Here is a 20,136-nt window from a genome sequence, read left to right as displayed (position 1 = left end):
GTTTCTGGTGTCCTTTGACAGTTCTTTGGTCTTGGCCATAGTGGAGTTTGGAGTGTGACTGTTTGAGGTTGTGGACAGGTGTCTTTTATACTGATAACGAGTTCAAACAGGTGCCATTAATACAGGTAATGCAGGGGTGTCCAAACTGATCCATAAAGGGCCGTGTGGCTGCAGGTTTTCATTCCAGCCATGCAGCAGCACACCTGATTTGGCTTATTCAATCAACTGACACACCCACCCTTTAATCAAGGGTGAGTGTGGCTGCAAGTATTTGACTGTGTGAAGACAGTTCAGTTGATTGAATGAGCCAAGTCAGGTGTGCTGCTGCATGGCTGGAATGAAAACCTGCAGCCACACGGCCCTTTATGGATCAGTTTGGACACCCCTGAGGTAATGAGTGGAGGACAGAGGAGTCTCTTAAAGAAGTTGTTACAGGTCTGTGAGAGCCAGAAATCTTGCTTGTTTGTAGGTGACCAAATACTTATTTTACCGAGGAATTTACCAATTAATTCATTAAAAATCCTATAATGTAATTTCCTGGATTCTTTCCCCCCATTCTGTCTCTCATAGTTGAAGTGTACCTATGATGAAAATTACAGGCCTCTCTCATCTTTTTAAGTGGGAGAACTTGCACAACTGGTGGCTGACTAAATACTTTTTTGACCCACTGTATGTCAAACTGTGTGGTTCACACTGGAATGTATAAAAGCAGGAGGGAGTGTGTGCAGACTGGATCCACCCAGCCAACTAAATCTGTGGCTCCGAGATTCATTCCACAGCTGCAGACATGGTCATAAGTGTTGCCCTCATCTGGGCCGTTGTGGTGGGACTCTGCTGCTGCCTGTGGCTCATTCTGGGAATCCGCAGGAGGTAAATGAATATTAATTCACGTCGTCTGAGATTGGAGATATTTAACATTGTGTCCTCAATACACTGATGATAATGCTGCAAGATGGGTTTGCATAACATTTAGCTGAGTGATGCAATCTGAATTTAAGGAAATGCTTCATTTGTAATTCAAGCTGTGAGGATTCTCACTTCCTAAACTGATGAAACTGAATTTGTGTTTTTATAATTTCGGTGTTCCATGTTGGAAGCCTGGATTAGGGATAAGATTTTTTTTTTAATCACAGTGGAAAAGTCTCAGACACATGCAGAGAAATGCTGTAAAGCAAAAATTTAAGTACTCAACAATTTCTACATAAAATTAAAAAAAGTAAACTGTACTCCTCAGCCATAAAAGCATAACTGTAAGAGTCCAGAGCGTCTTCCAAGTGTGACTTTCAACTGTCCTCATGGGGCAACTCAGGACCAACATGTAACTCAGAGGGACAGATGTGGGGGGAGGGGGAGAGAAAACACAGGTTGTTAGGTATGCCCAATGTCACCTGAATAAGTAGGAACAGTATACATATTGCATTGAGTACAAGCAGGGACTCCGGCAACTAACTATGACAGCATAACTAAAAGGGGAGAGCCAGAAGGTAACACAGGCATGAGGGAGCCCCAGGACATAAAGCAGCAGCCACTACACCGTCAACAAACTCGAGTGAGCAAGTGAGTGGGGACTGACAGCATCCATACATCCCAGTTTACCAAAACACTCTGTCTGAGGACCCTCCAGATCTACACCTTTACCTCATAAACACCATTAACACAAGGCTTGACTAAACAGATATGTTTTCAGCCGAGACTGAAACACTGAGACTGTGTCTGATTCCCGAACACTACTTGGAAGGCTGTTCCATAACTGTGGGGCTTTGTAAGAAAAGGCTCCGCCCCCTGATGTAGCCTCACTATAAGAGGTACCAGCAGATAGCCTGCACCTTTTGATCTATGTAGGCGTGGCAGGTCATAGAGGAGCAGAAGTTCACTCAGGTACTGTGGTGCGAGACCATTTGTGCTTTAAAGGTCAACAGTAGTATTTTATAATCAATACGAAATTTGATTGGGAGCCAATGCAGTGTGGATAAGACCGGGGTGATGGGGTTATATTTTTTAGTTCTTGTAAGGACTCTTGCTGCTGCATTTTGAACTAACTGGAACTTGTTTATGCACTTATTGGAACATCCAGACAGTAAGGCATTACAATAATCCAACCTGGAGGTAACAAAAGCATGAACTAGTTTTTCCGTGTCACGTCGTGACATTAAATTTCTTATCTTAGCAATATTTCTGAGATGAAAGAAAGCTATCCGGATAATGTTATCAATGTGAGTTTCAAATGAACAACTGGGGTCAATAATCACTCCGAGGTCTTTTACTGCTGCACGTGAAGAAACAGAAAGGCCATCCAGAGTTACTGTGGAATCAGAAAACTTACTTCTAGCTGCATGTGGTCCGAGTACAAGTACTTCAGTCTTGTCAGAGTTAAGCAGAAGGAAGTTAATAAGCATCCAGTGTCTAATGTCCTTCACACATTCCTCAATTCTATAAAGCTGGTGTCTCTCATCAGGTTTTGCAGAAACATACAACTGTGTGTCATCAGCATAACAGTGGAAACTAATACAATTTTTACGAATAATATCACCTAGAGGGAACATATATCAAGAAAAAAGCAGTGGACCCAAGACAGAACCTTGTGGAACACCAAACTTTACCTCAGTACGTCTAGAAATATCACCATTTATATCAACATACTGATAACGATCAGTTAAATAAGAGCTGAGCCAGGAGAGGGCCGTTCCCTTAACTCCCACAACATTTTCTAGTCTATCCAGAAGAATGGAATGATCAATGGTATCAACTGCTGCACTAAGGTCAAGCAACACAAGCAGCGAGACACAGCCCTGATCAGACGCCAACAGTAGGTCGTTTACTACTTTAACCAGAGCTGTCTCTGTGCTATGATGAGGTCTAAATCCTGACTGAAACATTTCATGGATGTTATTCCTATGTAAATATGAGCATAACTGCTGTGCTGCAGCTTTTTCAAGGATCTTGGGGATAAAGAGGAGGTTTGATATTGGCCGATAATTGGACAGCTGACAGGGATCAAGGTCAGGTTTTTTAATCAGGGGATTAATAACTGCTAGTTTAAAGGATTTGGGTACATAGCCAATTGTAAGAGAAGAATTTATTATTTTTAGAAGCGGTTCAATTACTTCAGGTATTATCTGTTTGAACAGACGTGTAGGTAAGGGATCTAGTACACAAGTTGAGGCTTTTGATGCCGAGGTTAATGAAAGTAATTCAGTTTCTCTAAGGGGAGTAAAACATTCTAATTGCTGATCTGATACAGTTATATTGTTAACTACAGGGTCACTTACATTGTCTAACCTTAAATTAGTAGTTTGAATTTTTTGTCGGATATTCTCAATTTTGTCATTAAAAAAATTCATGAAATCATTATGATTATATACAGCAGGTGTGCATGTGTCTATAGTGGACTTATTCCTGGTTAATTTTGCTACAGTACTAAATAGGAATCTAGGATTATTTTTGTTACCTTCTATTAGGGAGGAGAAATATGTTGATCTCGCAGCACTAAGAGCTTTTCTATACTTCAGGAAGCTCTCCTTCCACGCTAATTTGAACACTACCGATTTTGTTTGATGCCATTTACGTTCCAATTTTCAAGTGGTGTGTTTTAATGTGCGAGTGTCATCATTATACCAGGGTGCTAATTTTTTGTCTCTGACCATTTTCCTTTTAAGAGGAGCTACATTATCTAAGGTATGGCAGAATGTTGACTCTAAGCATTCAGTTGCCTGATCAAGTTCTGCAGGGGCTGACAGTGACCCAATCAAAGTTGATAACTCTGGGAGATCATTTATAAAGCTCTGTGCAGTAGTTGACATGAATGTACGTTTAATACAGTAGCGTGGTGAGGTGCATATATTATTACTCAGACATAGTTTGAATGAGATGAGACAATGATCTGAGATAACTTCAGACTGTGGAAGTGTGACTATATTTTCTACATTTAACCCGAATGTTAGTATTAGATCGAGGGTGTGACCACCATTGTGGGTCGGTCCTATGATGTTCTGATTAATCCCTACTGAATCTAAAATGGACACAAACGCTGTTTTCAAAGGGTCTTCTGGGTTATCGAAGTGAATATTAAAATCTCCGACAACTAAAGCTTTGTCTAAGGAAATAACCAGATCTGAGATAAAATCTGCAAATTCAGAAAGAAACTCAGAATATGGCCCCGGGGGCCTGTAAATAATAAGCAATGGAATTAACTGGTTAGACTTATTTTTCGAGGCTACATACATTATGAGTATGAAGAACTTCAAATGTATTAAATTTATAACCATTTTTTTGTGTTACACCTAGATAATCATTATAAATAACCGCAATGACTCCTCCTCTGCCAGTTAGATGAGGTGCTAACAGAGCATACAACAGCATTGGACATCGCCTTCGCTAATGTAAACACCTCTACAAAGTAGCCGGCGAGTATAATCTTGCATTTTGAATTTAAGCGGGTGATCTTCAATTAGATTGGGACTGAAATGTGCTTGAGTTCCTGGTGCGAAATTGAAAAACCTGTACAATGACATCATGGAAAGAGTGTAGTCCTGTACCTGATACTGTAATGGTGATGCGATATTTCAGAATGACTTCATTATTTCTGTTGTAGGTAAAGAAACATATTTAGTTAAATGCAATCCATTTCACCGCTCATTTACCGATTTGGCCATTAAAAGCTGAGTATTAGCTCATTTCAGTTTGTTGTGTGTGTTTCAGACAGCCAGGTGAACCTCCAGTAGAAAATGGCTGGATCCCCTACATGGGTTGTGCTCTTCAGTTTGACGCCAACCCACTGGAATTCCTCCGTGGCAGACAGAAGAAATATGGTCACATTTTCACATGTAAGATCGCTGGCCAATATGTCCACCACAGAAAGAACCTTGCCAAAACCATGCTGCATGAGAACCTCAGCAAGCACCAAGATTTCTGGCCTCATAATTCTGCGAATGCAGCTCAATGACTCGTTATCAACCTTCAACGAGCTGAGCAAAGCCAGGACTCTCATTGCTATCCTGTGGGCCTCACAAGCCAACTTTCTGGAGTCTCTTTTACCTGATCAGGTAACATTCCTGCATGAGCTTATTAGCACAGAGGTTATTTCCTCCAAGCACAGCAGACACTACTGATAGCAGTCAGGGTTATTTGAAGTCATGGAAACAACACTTTATGGCTCTTGGTAGTGATCTTTACTGTAGTTGTGAAGGACTACAGATGAAGGTCTCATTTCAGGTTTTATCAAACCGCATCTTTGAGATCATCAGTTATACCTTTCCGTTATCTCTAAGCAGAGTAGATACTGCTAACAGCAGTCAAGGTTAATTGATGGAACCTGGCAAAGGTCTTGACTGTACCTGGTTATTCAATGAAGGTCTTATCTATGGCAGTAATCATTTAGTGGTATCCCAGATAGCACAAATACATCACTCGTATGGTTTCATATTAACATTGTAACATGCAACTTGTTTTCTGCCTTCAGCAGTCACATTCATGGACTCAGTGTTTCTTGATAATCTCAGCTCATCTCATTATCTGTAGCCACTTTATCCTGTTCTCCAGGGTCACAGGCAAGCTGGATCCTATCCCAGCTGACTACGGGCGAAAGGCAGGGTACACCCTGGACAAGTTGCCAGGTCATCACAAGGCTGACACATAGACACAGACAACCATTCACACTCGCATTCACACCTACGGTCAATTTAGAGTCACCAGTTAACCTAACCTGCATGTCTTTGGACTGTGGGGGAAACCGGAGCACCTGGAGGAAACCCACGCGGACACGGGGAGAACATGCAAACTCCGCACAGAAAGGCCCTCGTCGGCCACGGGGCTCAAACCTGGATCTTCTTGCTGTGAGGCGACAGCGCTAACCACTACACCACCGTGCCGCCCCGTTTCTTGATAATATTCAGACAATTTAATAAATTAATCACATGACATTCCTGGGTGGCACAGTGGTGCAGTGGTTATCACTATTGCCTCACAGCAAGAAGGTTCCAGCTTTGAACCTCACGGCCAACGGTAGCCTTTCTGTGTGGAGTTTCCATGTGCTCCCCGTGTCTGCATGGGTTTCCTCCAGGTGCTCCGGTTTCCCCCACAGTCCAAAGACATGCAGATTCGGTAAAATACCCAGCCACTGGGGCTGTACATGTTATTGCATACTTGGTGCCAGTCCCAAGCCTGGATAGATTAGGGAGGGTGGCATCAGGAAGTGCATCTGGTGTAAAACCTACACAAAATCAAATATCTGGAACAGATCTTCTATGGCAGATGAAGAATCATATGACTTTCCTGTTTAGAGATGCCCTTAATAGTGCTACACTGGTAGTTGTTGCCCGTGAACCTGATTTCCTCTGAATGGTGCTCTTCACAAGGCCTAAATCGCTCCCCACATCTCCTCAGTAACATAAACTCTCTCCTCGCGGAAGTCTTTGGCGAGGAGCACCGATTACGAGGTCCTGTACAATCAAAACTCTCAGGCATGTGGGGGAGGGGATTCCCCGCCAAGGCTGAGTGCAGTGTGTTAGCGTGAGCATGTAGCCTATAGGAAATGAATAGCGTGTTGGATTAGCACTAATCCAATGTTTTGGAAAATCAAAAATGTTGTCTTGGGCCCTTTGGGGTGTCACTAATCCATGAGCGGAGTATAGAGTATGGAGTGTATCCAGCTGTGTTGATTTGCACAGGTGAACAGACAGCCTTCCTTTAGTAGTATAGATACAGTAGAACCCAACAACTCAAGGTGCCCCTCAGCATACAGATTTTTTTTTTTTTTAATATTCTGGTCAAAGTAAAGAAAAGAACTCTTGTTGCATGATGGCACTGAAACATGGTGTCGATTCTGTTCAATTTCTTTACCGACTCTAAACTTTGTCTTTTTTTTTTTTTAAGATGTCCAGCAGCAATTAAGGCAGCTACTGAGGAAGTGAAGCACGTGTTTGAGAGTTCCAACCAGAAAGTCAATCCTAAAGATCCTCAACTCATCCTAACCAGGGAACAGTTGGACAACATGCCAGTTCTTGGTACCATCCTTATTGAAATAAAAAAAAAAAAAAATTCTACATCATATTGTGTAGACAAGTGTGTAATAATCTCCTTATGTTCTCTCCAACCACAAACAGTGTAATAAAGGAAGCGATGAGGCTGTCCAGTGCCTCTCTGAACGTAAGGGTGGCTAAAGGAGATTTCTTGCTCCAGCTGGACAACAACGAATCGTACCAGATCCGTAAAGATGATCTCATAGCACTGTATCCACAGATCCTCCATTTTGATCCTGAGATCTACGAAGATCCTCTGGTGGGTGCAGAGTGACCTGGTATTGCACTTTGCAAATTTACGAGTGGCAGCACGGTAGTGTAGTGGTTAGCACTGTCGCCTCACAGCAAGAAGGTTCTGGATTCAAGCCCAGTGGCCGACAGGGGCCTTTCTGTGTGGAGTTTGCATGTTCTCCCCGTGTCTGTGTGGGTTTCCTCTGGGTGCTCTGGTTTCCCCCAAAGACATGCAGGTTAGGTTAATTGGTGGGCTAAATTGACCGTAGGTGTGAATGCGAATGTGAATGGTTGTTTGCCTCTATGTGTCAGCCCTATGATGATCTGGTGACTTGTCAAAGGTGTACCCCGCCTCTTGCCCATAGTCAGCTGGGATAGGCTCCAGTTCACCCATGACCCTGTACAGGATAAGCGATTACGGATAATGGATGGATGCAAATTTACAAGTGCTTTTCATGCCAGTCCTGACAGTAACACGTTTGTTAATGTTTCTATCATTTTATTGTTCACACCCAAGCTACACTTAATTGAGATACATGGATACCATGTCCATGTAATGTTTAACTGATGTTACTCTTCTTCCCTTGCAGATGTACAAGTACGACAGATACTTGGATGAAAATGGACAGGAAAAGACGTGTTTTTACCGAGGAGGACGTAGACTGCGGTATTACTACATGCCTTTCGGCTCCGGAGTCACCAAATGTCCTGGAAGATTTTTCGCTGTTCATGAGATTAAACAGTTCCTGTCTCTGATGCTGTCCTACTTTGACATGGAGCTTCTGGATTCTGAAGTAAAAGTTCCTCCTCTGGATCAGTCACGTGCAGGCCTCGGCATTTTACAGCCCACGTATGACGTCGACTTTAAATACCGCCCCAAAAAGCAATAGGAGCTTAACGTTCTGTTTATATTTATTGTAAATAGTGTATATTATTTTTCTTACATATGAGGAGATGCTGTCACTGGAAAACTGTTTTTAATAGTTAAATGTGTAACGTGTACAATATTAGAAATATCATAAGTTCAAAACATTCAACATGTTTTTGTGGCCAAACCAGTATTAAAGATTCTCGTCGATGAAGTGATCCTCACCATGTCCTTATTAACATTCCACTGAGAGAGCAATGAAATATAAGTTATAAATTAATATTGTGCTGATTTCAAGCATTTCTTTTTGTAATGATGATAAATGATCATGATGACACTTCAATGCTGTGTAAGGTGTCTCTGCTGGCTGGTATCAGTGATCTTTACTGCTTGCATGAGCCAAGAGTTTCTATACGTAATGAAGGACTGAGTAAAAAAACACTACTGTATGGTGTATAATGAGAAATTCGAAGCAGAATTGTTTGTGAAAATTTTGGATGGCTATAATTTTCACAATTGTTGTTTTGAAAATTCAATTAAAACTTTTTTATAGTACAACATGCTTGTTTTTGTCTTGAAACATCTTTTTTAAACTACTGGTTCTACACTCTCAGGAAATAAAAATATATTACTGTACCTTTTAGGGGTACACCAGCTTGTCACTGGGGCAGGACCCACGAAGGTTCTCATTTATACCCTTTATATAGTGGTTTGGAAAATATATGGACCTTTCAGCCCTAAAAAGGTACACCTAGTTACCTTGAGGTCCAATAATGTGCCCTAGGGAGGGTATATTAGTGTAGATTGTACCTTGGGGAACAGAAATGGACTCCTACTGTACCCCTATTTCTAACAGTGTAGAATATTATATTGACAGGGGAAGCCACGGCCTAATGGTTATAGAAGCAGCTTTGTGACCAAAAGAAGAAGCCTTTATTTGTCACATGCACAGTCAAGCACAGTGAAATTCCTCTCTGTATTTAACCCATCTGAAGCAGTGAACACACACACAAGTAGGCAATGCACACACACACATACACACACACCCAGAGCAGTGGGCAGCTATGCTACAGCACCCAGGGAGCAGTTGGAGGTTCGGTGCCTCGCTCAAGGGCACTTCAGCCCAAGGCCACCCCATGTTAACCTAACCGCATGTCTTTGGACTGTGGGGGAAACCGGAGCACCCAGAAGAAACCCATGCAGACATGGGAAGAACATGCAAACTCCACACAGAAAGGCCCCCATCGGCCACTGGGCTCAAACCTTCTTGCTGTGAGGTGACAGTGCTAACCACTACACTACTGTGATTGCTGGTTCAATTCCCTGGACCAGTAGCAAAAGCTGAAGTCCCCTTGAACAAGGCAACAAACCCCTAACCACCCCCCAGGCTGCTCTGGGTATGTTGTACATTGCTCTGGATAAGAGCGTCTGCTAAATGCCTGTAATGTAATATTCAGTTTTATTTATTTACTTACTATAATGCTAGTTAGTTGGTCAGCCTGTTTAATAATAATAATAATAAGAAGAAGGAGAGAGCAAATTACACAAGTATGACACATTGCTAATAATCCAATCAAGCATGCATTCTTTTCTCAGCTTCACGCAGCGTTAGAAAATCGCTTATCTTGTTTATGTTTCTCAAGTGATAATCCACAGTTTTAAAGACTCACAGTAGAACACCAAGTTCCACCTTAGCACCAAGATCCTGAAGTGTAGAAGCTTTTTGCTTCAGAGAATAAATAAATAATTGTGAGGATGAACTCATAACCTTACTGCGAGCAGACTCTCTGCTGAACTCTATCAGTATTTCTGTTTTATGATAATTTCTATTCCTCCAAACTTTCAGGTCTTTTACACACACTTCCATTTTGCATAGCTGCGCTGAGGTGATAATATACAAGTGAAAGAATGCACTTCCTTTCCTTTCACCGCTCAGCGTCTATACTTTGCTCATGACTTAAGGCACAGTTCACGGCACCTTGCTCTCATTTTTAATGACTGTGCTGTCTGATCCTGCTCTGTGCTCTCCATCAGGCTCGATAATACACACAAACACCACAACATCTTCAAAATAAACCTCAGCACAAGGGGTCATCACAAGCAGCACACAGCAGCAACTGACACAAACAGGACAAAATAAAATGTTCTGTAAACGTCCATGACTGATTAATATTGAGCAGGTCACTCACTATAGCATCAGTTTCTGTATAAACAAAATTTCAAAAATAAAAAACTCCATGTATTCACTCTGTAAAAATGTAAAAATCATATCAATATACAGCCCCAAACCAGAAAAAGTTGGGATGGTGTGGAAAATGCAACTTCGTCTCGTCTCGTCTTCTTCCGCTTTATCTGGGACCGGGTCGCAGAGGCAGCAGTCTAAGCATGGAAGCCCAAACTTCCCTTTCCCCAGACACCTCGGCCAGCTCCTCGGGAAGAACACCGAGGCGTTCCCAGGCCAGCCGAGAGACATAGTCCCTCCAGCGTGTCCTGGGTCTTCCCCGGGGCCTCCTCCCGGGGGGACATGCCTGGAACACCTCCCCAGGGAGGCGTCCAGGAGGCATCTGAAAAAGATGCCTGAGCCACCTCAGCTGATTCCTCTCGATGTGGAGGAGCAGCGGCTCTACTCCGAGCTCCTCCCGAGTGACTGTGCTTCTCACCCTATCTCTAAGGGAGCGCCCAGCCACCCTGCAAAGAAAACTCATTTCGGCCGCTTGTATCCGCGATCTTGTTCTTTCAGTCATTACCCAAAGCTCATGACCATAGGTGAGAGTCGGAACGTAGATCGACCAGTAAATTGAGAGCTTTGCCTTTTGGCTCAGCTCCTTCTTCGCCACGACGGACCGGTAAAGCGACCGCATCACTGCGGAGGCTGCACCAATCCGCCTGTCGATCTCACGCTCCATCCTTCCCTCACTCGTGAACAAGATCTCGAGATACTTAAACTCCTCCACTTGAGGCAGGACTTCTCCACCAACCTGAAGAGGGCAAGCCACCCTTTTCCAGTTGAGAACCATGGCCTCGGACTTGGAGGTGCTGATTCTCATCCCAGCCGCTTCACACTCGACTGCAAACCGCCCCAGTGCATGCTGGAGGTCCTGGTTTGAAGAAGCCAACAGGACAACAGCATCCGCAAAAAGCAGAGATGAAATCCTGTGGTTCCCAAACAGGATTCCTTCTGGCCCATGGCTGCACCTAGAAATTCTGTCCATAAAAATTATGAACAGAACCGGTGACAAAGGGCAGCCCTGCCGGAGTCCAACATGCACCAGGAACAGGTCTGACTTACTCCTGGCAATGTGAACCAGACTCTTGCTCCATTCGCACAGGGACCGGACAGCCCTTAGCAAAGAGCCCCGAACCCCATACTCCCAAAGCACCCCCCACAGAATACCACAGGGGACATGGTCAAATGCCTTCTCCAGATCCACAAAGCACATGTGGACTGGTTGGGCAAACTCCCATGAACCCTCGAGCACCCTATGAAGGGTATAGAGCTGGTCCAGTGTTCCGTGACCAGGACGAAAACTGCATTGTTCCTCCTGGATCCAAGGTTTGACTATTGGTCGAATTCTCCTCTCCAGTACCCTGGAGTAAACCTTCCCTGGGAGGCTGAGAAGTGTGATTCCCCTATAATTGGAGCACACTCTCCGGTCCCCTTTCTTAAAAAGAGGGACCACCACCCCAGTCTGCCACTCCATATGCACTGTCCCCGACCGCCACGCAATGTTGCAGAGGCGTGTCAACCAAGACAGCCCCACAACATCCAGAGACTTGAGATACTCAGGGCGGATCTCATCCACCCCCGGTGCCTTGCCACCGAGGAGCTTGCAAACCACCTCAGTGACTTCGGCTTGGGTAATGGACGAGTCCACCTCTGAGTCATCAGGCTCAGTCTCCTCAATGGAAGACATGATGGTGGGATTGAGGAGATCCTCAAAGTATTCCTTCCACCGCCCGACAATGTCCCCAGTCGAGGTCAACAGTTCCCCCCTGCACTGTAAACAGTGTTGGCAGAGTACTGCTTCCCCCTCCTGAGGAGCCGGACGGTTTGCCAGAATTTCTTCGAGGCTGACTGATAGTCCTTCTCCATAGCCTCCCCAAACTCCTCCCAGTTCTGAGTTTTTGCCTCCGCAACTGCCCGAGCTGCAGCACGCCTGGCCTGCCGATACCCGTCAGCTGCCTTAGGAGTCCTGGAGGTCAACATGGCCCGATAGGACTCCTTCTTCAGCTTGACGGCATCCCTTACTTCCGGTGTCCACCACCGGGTTCGGGGATTGCCTCCACGACAGGCACCAGAGACCTTGTGGCCACAGCTCCGAACAGCTGCATCCACAATGGAGGCAGAGAACATGGTCCACTCAGACTCAATGTCCCCCATCTCCCCTGGAAGCTGGGAAAAGCTCTCCCGGAGGTGGGAGTTAAAGACCTCCCCAACAGAGTGCTCGGCCAGACGTTCCCAGCAGACCCTCACCATACGTTTGGGCCTGCCAGGTCTGTCCAGCTTCCTCCTCCGCCAGCGGATCCAACTCACCACCAGGTGGTGATCAGTTGACAGCTCAGCCCCTCTCTTCACCCGAGTGTCCAAGACATAGGGCCGGAGATCAGATGAAACGACAACAAAGTCTATCATCGACCTCCGACCTAAGGTGTCCTGGTGCCACGTGCACTTATGGACACCCCTATGCTCGAACATGGTGTTTGTTATGGACAAACCGTGACTAGCACAGAAGTCCAATAACAAAATACCACTCAGGTTCAGATCGGGGAGGCCGTTCCTCCCAACCACGCCCCTCCAGGTGTCACTGTCATCGCCCACGTGAGCATTGAAGTCCCCCAGTAGCACAATGGAGTCCCCAGTCTGAGCACCCCTCAGTACCTCTCCCAGGGACTCCAAGAAGGCCAGATACTCTACACTGCTATTCGGCTCATAGGCACAAACAACAGCAAGAGCCCTCTCCCCAATCCGAAGGCGCAGAGAGGCGACCCTCTCATTCACTGGGGTAAACTCCAACACATGGCGGCTGAGCTGGGGAGCTATAAGCAAGCCCACACCAGCCTGCCACCGCTCACCATGGGTGACTCCAGAGAAGTGGAGAGTCCAGCCCCTCTCGAGGAGCTGGGTTCCAGAGCCCAAGCTGTGCATGGAGGTGAGCCTGACTATCTCTAGCCAGTACCTCTCAACCTCCCGCAGAAGCTCAGGCTCTTTTCCCCCCAGCGAAGTGACATTCCATGTCCCAACAGCTAGCCGCTGTGTCCGGGGATCAGGTCGTCGAGGCCCCTGCCTTCGACTGCCACCCAATCCACACTGCACCAGCCCCCTACTGCTACCTCTGTGGGTGGTGAACCCACAGGAGGTTGGGCCCACGTCACCTCTTCAGGCTGAGCCCAGCCGGGCCCCATGGGCAAAGGCCCGGCCACCAAGCGCTCGCATGCGAGCACCAACCCCGGGCTTGGCTCCAGGGTGGGGCCCCGGCTGCGCCATACCGGGCGACGTCTCGGTCCTTGGTTGTTGCTCCATTAGGGGTTTTGGTGAACTGCTCTTGGTCTGGCCTGTCACCTAGGACCTGTCTGCCTTGGGAAACCCTGACAGGGGCATAATGCCCCCGACAACATAGCTCCTAGGATCATTCAAGCACACAAACCCCTCCACCACAATAAGGTGGCAGTTCTAGGAGGGGGGAAAATGCAACTTTAAAAAACAAAACAACTTTTTTTTTTAAACAAAAACAAATAAAAAAAACAGTGATTTCTAAATTTACTTTGACTTGTATTTCATTTCAGGCCTGCAACAAATGCTAATAAATAAATAAAGTTGGAGCGGGGCAATTTAAGGCGAGTAATGAGGTAAAACAATTAAATAATGATGTGATTTGAAACAGGTAATGTCAACAAGTGATGATAATTGAGATTTGGTACAAAATTGGTATCCAGGAAAGGCCAGGTCTTTGAGGAGTAAAGACGGGCCAAGGATCTCCAGTTTATCAACAAATCCATGAGAAAATTATTGAAATGTTTAAAAGCAATGTTCCTCAAAGAAAGATAGGAAGGGATTTGGATATTTCACCTCCTACGGTGCATAATGTCATTAAATGATTCAAGGAGGAGTTTCAGTGTGTAAAGGGCTCAAGCCTAATCTGAACCCTCGTGATCTCTGATCCCTCAGAAGGCATCAAGAACCCTCATTCATCTACAGCTGATAGAACCACATGGGCTCGGGATTACTCTGGTAAACCTTTATCAAGCTACAATACAGAGTTACATCTACAAACACCAGTTAAAACTTTACTGTGTAAAAAAGAAGCCTTATGTTAACGGTGTCCAGAAGCGCCGTCAACTTCTCTGGGCTCGGAGGCATCTGGGATGGACCATCACACAGTGGGAATGGGTATTGTGGTCAGACTAGTCAGTATTCTAGGTCTTTCTTTTTTGGAAGTAATGGACACCATGTGCTCTGAAGATGAAAAGGACCATCCAGACTGTTACCAGGAAGAAGTCCAAAAGCCAGGGTGTGCCATGGTATGAGGTTGGGTCAGCGCCCTTGGGAAAGGTAACTTACACCTCTGTGATGGAGCATTAATGCAGAAAAGTGCACTGAGATTTTGGAGCAACATCTGCTGCCTTCAAGACGACATCTTTTCCAGGGAGATTTCAACAAGACAACGCAAAACCACATTCTGTACACATTACAAAGGTGTGGCTGTGGAGGAAGAGGGCGTGTGGAGAATTTAGAAATGAAAAATATGACAGTGACGACCCCGAACTGTTTCACACCTTAAGACCTGTTTGCAGGAAGAACGGGACAAAAATAACACCTGAACACTTCATCACTTGGAGTCTTCAGTCCATAAATAAGGAACAGGAACATTATAAAGTAGGAAATGTTTTACCGTCCAAACCTTTTTAAATGTGTTTCAAGAATCAGAATTGAAATGTGCTTATTTTGAAAAACCCAATAAAATTAATGATGTAAAACATCAAATAATGTGCTCTTGTATTGTTTTGAGCGCAATACAGGTCAAAGATTATTTACAAAATCAACTTTTTCTGCTTTTGGGTTCTAGACTGAAAAAAAAATATTTATGCAATTGAATTTTTTTTGAATCTAGTTTAAAAAAAAACCTATTTCCTATTATAGGATTACAATAAACAAAATATTAAATTATTAAGGCTATTTCTACACATTTTTTTAAGCTTTTTTTTGTTCCATTGGCAGATTGTTTTGCTAATTTTAAGGACTCCTTTCTAGAAAGAAACAAAATTATCTGCCAATAGAACAAAGCTTAGAAATAGCAAAATATGTCTTGAAATCGGCTTAATCATCCTAATTAGGATTTATCATCACCAAATTCGGTTATAAGATGAAAAAGTAAATAAATGTGATGAGATATTTCCTGATATTTCACTCACTAAGATGCCTTTTTACAGTGTATCCTGAGTCAGCAGTGCTGAATCATGTTTATAAAAGGGTTAATAAGTTACTGAGTGAAGTCAGAAGGGAGATTTGTTGGTATTAACTGCCAACAGTACGTAGGACTTTGAGAATCCACGCTTCTTCTTTCTCACAGTCAGTCTGAGTCATAAGATGGTGCGAGTTCTCTTATCAGCAGCTTGTACACAACTCATTATGTCTCAGCTGATTTCAGACAGAACCCGACTCTGACACAGAGCTGATCCTCAGTCAGCCTGTGTTTCGCTCAGAAACAACGGTTCTTGAAAAATCAAGACAGTTGGGGTTTATTTATTTTTTCAATTCTTTTAACTGGGACACTTTTAAACCCCCAGCAGCAGTTTAAGTGCAGCATGCGAACTGCACTCCCACGACCTTTCACCTTTACACAGGAAACCTGCAAACACACTGCAGATGTGAGCTTCATAAACAGTTATAGGCTTGATAAAAGAACATGGACTATAGAGACTCAATGAATCATCAGACGTCTGAATTTCCTCCTGTGGCACTTTTTTAATCATCAGACCGTTGATTTACACGTGGAGAGGTGATTTGAGCTATCATCTGGAACAACTGAAATAAAATAGATTCGTATTTCCTGAAGGGGAGGGGGGAAGAGAGAGAGTGTCAGAAAGACAGAGACAGAGTGAGTGTGTCAGAGAGACAGACAGACTGCATAGTGAGAGTTATAGAATTAAATTAGATTACAACCCTGATTCCAAAAAAGTTGGGACAAAGTACAAATTGTAAATAAAAACGGAATGCAATGATGTGGAAGTTTCAAAATTCCATATTTTATTCAGAATAGAACATAGATGACATATCAAATGTTTAAACTGAGAAAATGTATCATTTAAAGAGAAAAATTAGGTGATTTTAAATTTCATGACAACAACACATCTCAAAAAAGTTGGGACAAGGCCATGTTTCCCACTGTGAGACATCCCCTTTTCTCTTTACAACAGTCTGTAAACGTCTGGGGACTGAGGAGACAAGTTGCTCAAGTTTAGGGATAGGAATGTTAACCCATTCTTGTCTAATGTAGGATTCTAGTTGCTCAACTGTCTTAGGTCTTTTTTGTCGTATCTTCCGTTTTATGATGCACCAAATGTTTTCTATGGGTGAAAGATCTGGACTGCAGGCTGGCCAGTTCAGTACCCGGACCCTTCTTCTACACAGCCATGATGCTGTAATTGATGCAGTATGTGGTTTGGCATTGTCATGTTGGAAAATGCAAGGTCTTCCCTGAAAGAGACGTCGTCTGGATGGGAGCATATGTTGCTCTAGAACCTGGATATACCTTTCAGCATTGATGGTGTCTTTCCAGATGTGTAAGCTGCCCATGCCACACGCACTAATGCAACCCCATACCATCAGAGATGCAGGCTTCTGAACTGAGTGCTGATAACAACTCGGGTCGTCCTTCTCCTCTTTAGTCCGAATGACACGGCGTCCCTGATTTCCATAAAGAACTTCAAATTTTGATTCGTCTGACCACAGAACAGTTTTCCACTTTGCCACAGTCCATTTTAAATGAGCCTTGGCCCAGAGAAGACGTCTGAGCTTCTGGATCATGTTTAGATACGGCTTCTTTTTTGAACTATAGAGTTTTAGCTGGCAATGGAGGATGGCACGGTGAATTGTGTTCACAGATAATGTTCTCTGGAAATATTCCTGAGCCCATTTTGTGATTTCCAATACAGAAGCATGCCTGTATGTGATGCAGTGCCGTCTAAGGGCCCGAAGATCACGGGCACCCAGTATGGTTTTCCGGCCTTGACCCTTACGTAAAGAGATTCTTCCAGATTCTCTGAATCTTTTGATGATATTATGTACTGTAGATGATGATATGTTCAAACTCTTTGCAATTTTACACTGTCGAACTCCTTTCTGATATTGTTCCACTATTTGTCGGTGCAGAATTAGGGGGATTGGTGATCCTCTTCCCATCTTTACTTCTGAGAGCCGCTGCCACTCCAAGATGCTCTTTTTATACCCAGTCATGTTAATGACCTATTGCCAATTGACCTAATGAGTTGCAATTTGGTCCTCCAGCTGTTCCTTTTTTGTACCTTTAACTTTTCCAGCCTCTTATTGCCCCTGTCCCAACTTTTTAGAGATGTGTTGCTGTCATGAAATTTCAAATGAGCCAATATTTGGCATGAAATTTCAAAATGTCTCACTTTCGACATTTGATATGTTGTCTATGTTCTATTGTGAATACAATATCAGTTTTTGAGATTTGTAAATTATTGCATTCCATTTTTATTTACAATTTGTACTTTGTCCCAACTTTTTTGGAATCGGGGTTGTAGATTAGATTAGATCTTTATTGATCCCTTTGGGCGGGTTCCCTCAGGGAAATTAAAATTCAAGCAGCATCATTACAGGATAAACAGAGAATAGAAAATAGAGAAAAAAAACTTCTAGATAAATTAACTTAAATATTTACATACACAAATATATAAAAAAATAAAATATGGGGGGAAAAGAAAAAAAAGCCAGCAGGAGAGGTATTGCACATTGTATTGCATATTTATATTGCACATTGTCCAGTATTGCTTATTGTTAGGCTAGGCTACTGCTCCTTCCCGTCCTCTGTCCTCCTGTTACCCCTCCTCCCCCCCAGAGAGGAGTTGTACAGTCTGATGGCGTGAGGGACAAAGGAGTTTTTGAGTCTGTTCGTCCTGCACTTGGGAAGGAGCATTCTGTCACTGAACAGGCTCCTCTGGTTGCTGATGACGGTGTGCAGAGGGTGACTGGCATCATCCATGATGTTCAGTAGTTTGTCCATAGTCCTCTTCTCTGCCACCATCACCAGAGCCTCCAGCTTCATGCTGACCACAGATCATTCCTGATCAGTTTGTTCATGTCCAATCAGTTTGTACAGTCTGGATGTGTCCTTCTTGGATGTGCTGCCCCCCCCCCAGCATATCATGGTGTAAAACAGGACACTGGTGACCACAGACTGATAGAACATCCACAGGAGCTTCCTGCAGATGTTAAAGGACCGCAGCCTCCTAAGAAAGTACTGTATAGCCTGCTCTGTCCCTTCCTGTACAAGTGGTTGGTGTTGCAAGTCCAGTCCAGCTTGCTGTCCAGCCACAGCCCGAGGTACTTGTAGGAATCCACAGCCTCCACCTCGACTCCCTCGATCAGAACTGGTCGTGACCTTGGTCTGGACCTCCCAAAATCAATGACCAGCTCTTTGGTCTTCGAGGTGCTGAGCTGCAGATGGTTCCTGTTGTACCAAATGGCAAAGTCCCTCACCAGGCTCCTATACTCCACCTCTCTGTCGTCCCTGATACACCCCATGATGGCTGTGTCATTGGTGAACTTCTGAATGTGACACAGCCCTGAGTTGTAGCAGAAGTCCGCGGTGTACAGGGTGAAGAGAAGAGGGGCCAGCACTCTGCCCTGGGGTGCTCCAGTGCTGCTAATCACAGTGTCAGATGAGACGTCCTTCAGCCTGACATACTGTGGCCTGTCGGTGAGGTAGCTGGAGATCCAGGTGACCAGGCAGGGGTCCACTCGCATCCTGTTCAGTTTGTCCTGAAGCATAAGGGGCTGGATGGTGTTTAAAGCACTCGAGAAGTCCAAGAAGAGGATTCTCACTGTGCCATTTCCCTTATCCGGATGCAAGTGGGCTCAGTGTAGCAGGTAGAGGATGGCATCTTCCACACCAACACCTGTCCAGTACACAAACTGCAGACAGTCCTGGGCATGTTGCACCTGGGGTCTGAGGAAGCTGAGGAAGAGCCGCTCCAATGTCTTCATCAGATGTGAAGTAAGTGCCACCGGTTGGAAGTCGTTCAGCTCGCTAGGCTGGTTCTTCTTGGAAACTGGAACGATGCATGATGTCTTCCAGAGGGTGGGCACTCTCCCCAGCTGCAGGCTGAGGTTGAAGATGCATTGGAGTGGTTCACCCAGTTCAGCAGCGCAGGTCTTCAGTAGTCAGGGACACACCTTGTCCAGGCCTGCTGCTTTCCTGGGGTGAAGCTTCCTCAGTTGACCTCTGACCTGGTCTGCAGTAATGCATGAAGGAGTCTGTGTTGAGGTGGGGGAGGAGGACAGGGAGGAGGGGGCTGCTGCAATGACTGGGGGGAGGTGTGTTCAGGGAAGAAGGAGAGATGGCTGCAGTGAGGGGGAGGGTGGGGGGGACATGGGCTGATTGAACCGGTTGAAGAAGTCATTCAACTCGTTCACCCTCTCCACTGTCCCCTCAACAACTCTGGTCAAGTCAAGTCAAGTCAAGTCAAGTCAAGTCAAGTCAAGTCAAGTTTATTTGTAGAGACAATAAACATTGTCACAAAGCAGCTTTACAGAATTTGAACCACTTAAAATATGAGCTAATTTTATCCCTAATCTATCCCCAATGAGCACACCTGTGGCGATGGTGGCAAGGAAAAACTCCCTCAGACGACATGAGGAAGAAACCTTGAGAGGAAGCAGACTTAAAAGGGAACCCATCCCCATCCGGGCAACAACAGACAACATGACTATAACATTAACAGTCCTAACATAAAGTCAGCTTCGACTGATGCTATAAACCCCCCACCGATGGAAACCCA

At 44.6% G+C, this 20,136-nt stretch overlaps 1 protein-coding gene and 1 pseudogene across 1 annotated transcript in view; both read left to right on the top strand.

Annotated features, from left to right (window-relative positions):
- Positions 1–20,136, top strand: part of LOC132864475 (NLR family CARD domain-containing protein 3-like) — a 1,256,659-nt gene that overhangs the window by 871,573 nt on the left and 364,950 nt on the right. The window lies entirely within an intron of this gene.
- Positions 788–8,137, top strand: LOC132864533 (cytochrome P450 7A1-like; annotated as a pseudogene).

Source organism: Neoarius graeffei, chromosome 17 (genome assembly GCF_027579695.1).
Source record: "Neoarius graeffei isolate fNeoGra1 chromosome 17, fNeoGra1.pri, whole genome shotgun sequence".
Classification (NCBI taxonomy): Eukaryota; Metazoa; Chordata; class Actinopteri; order Siluriformes; family Ariidae; genus Neoarius; species Neoarius graeffei.
The sequence above is the reverse complement of the archived record's forward strand: the minus strand, read 5'-3'. Positions and strand labels throughout refer to the sequence as shown.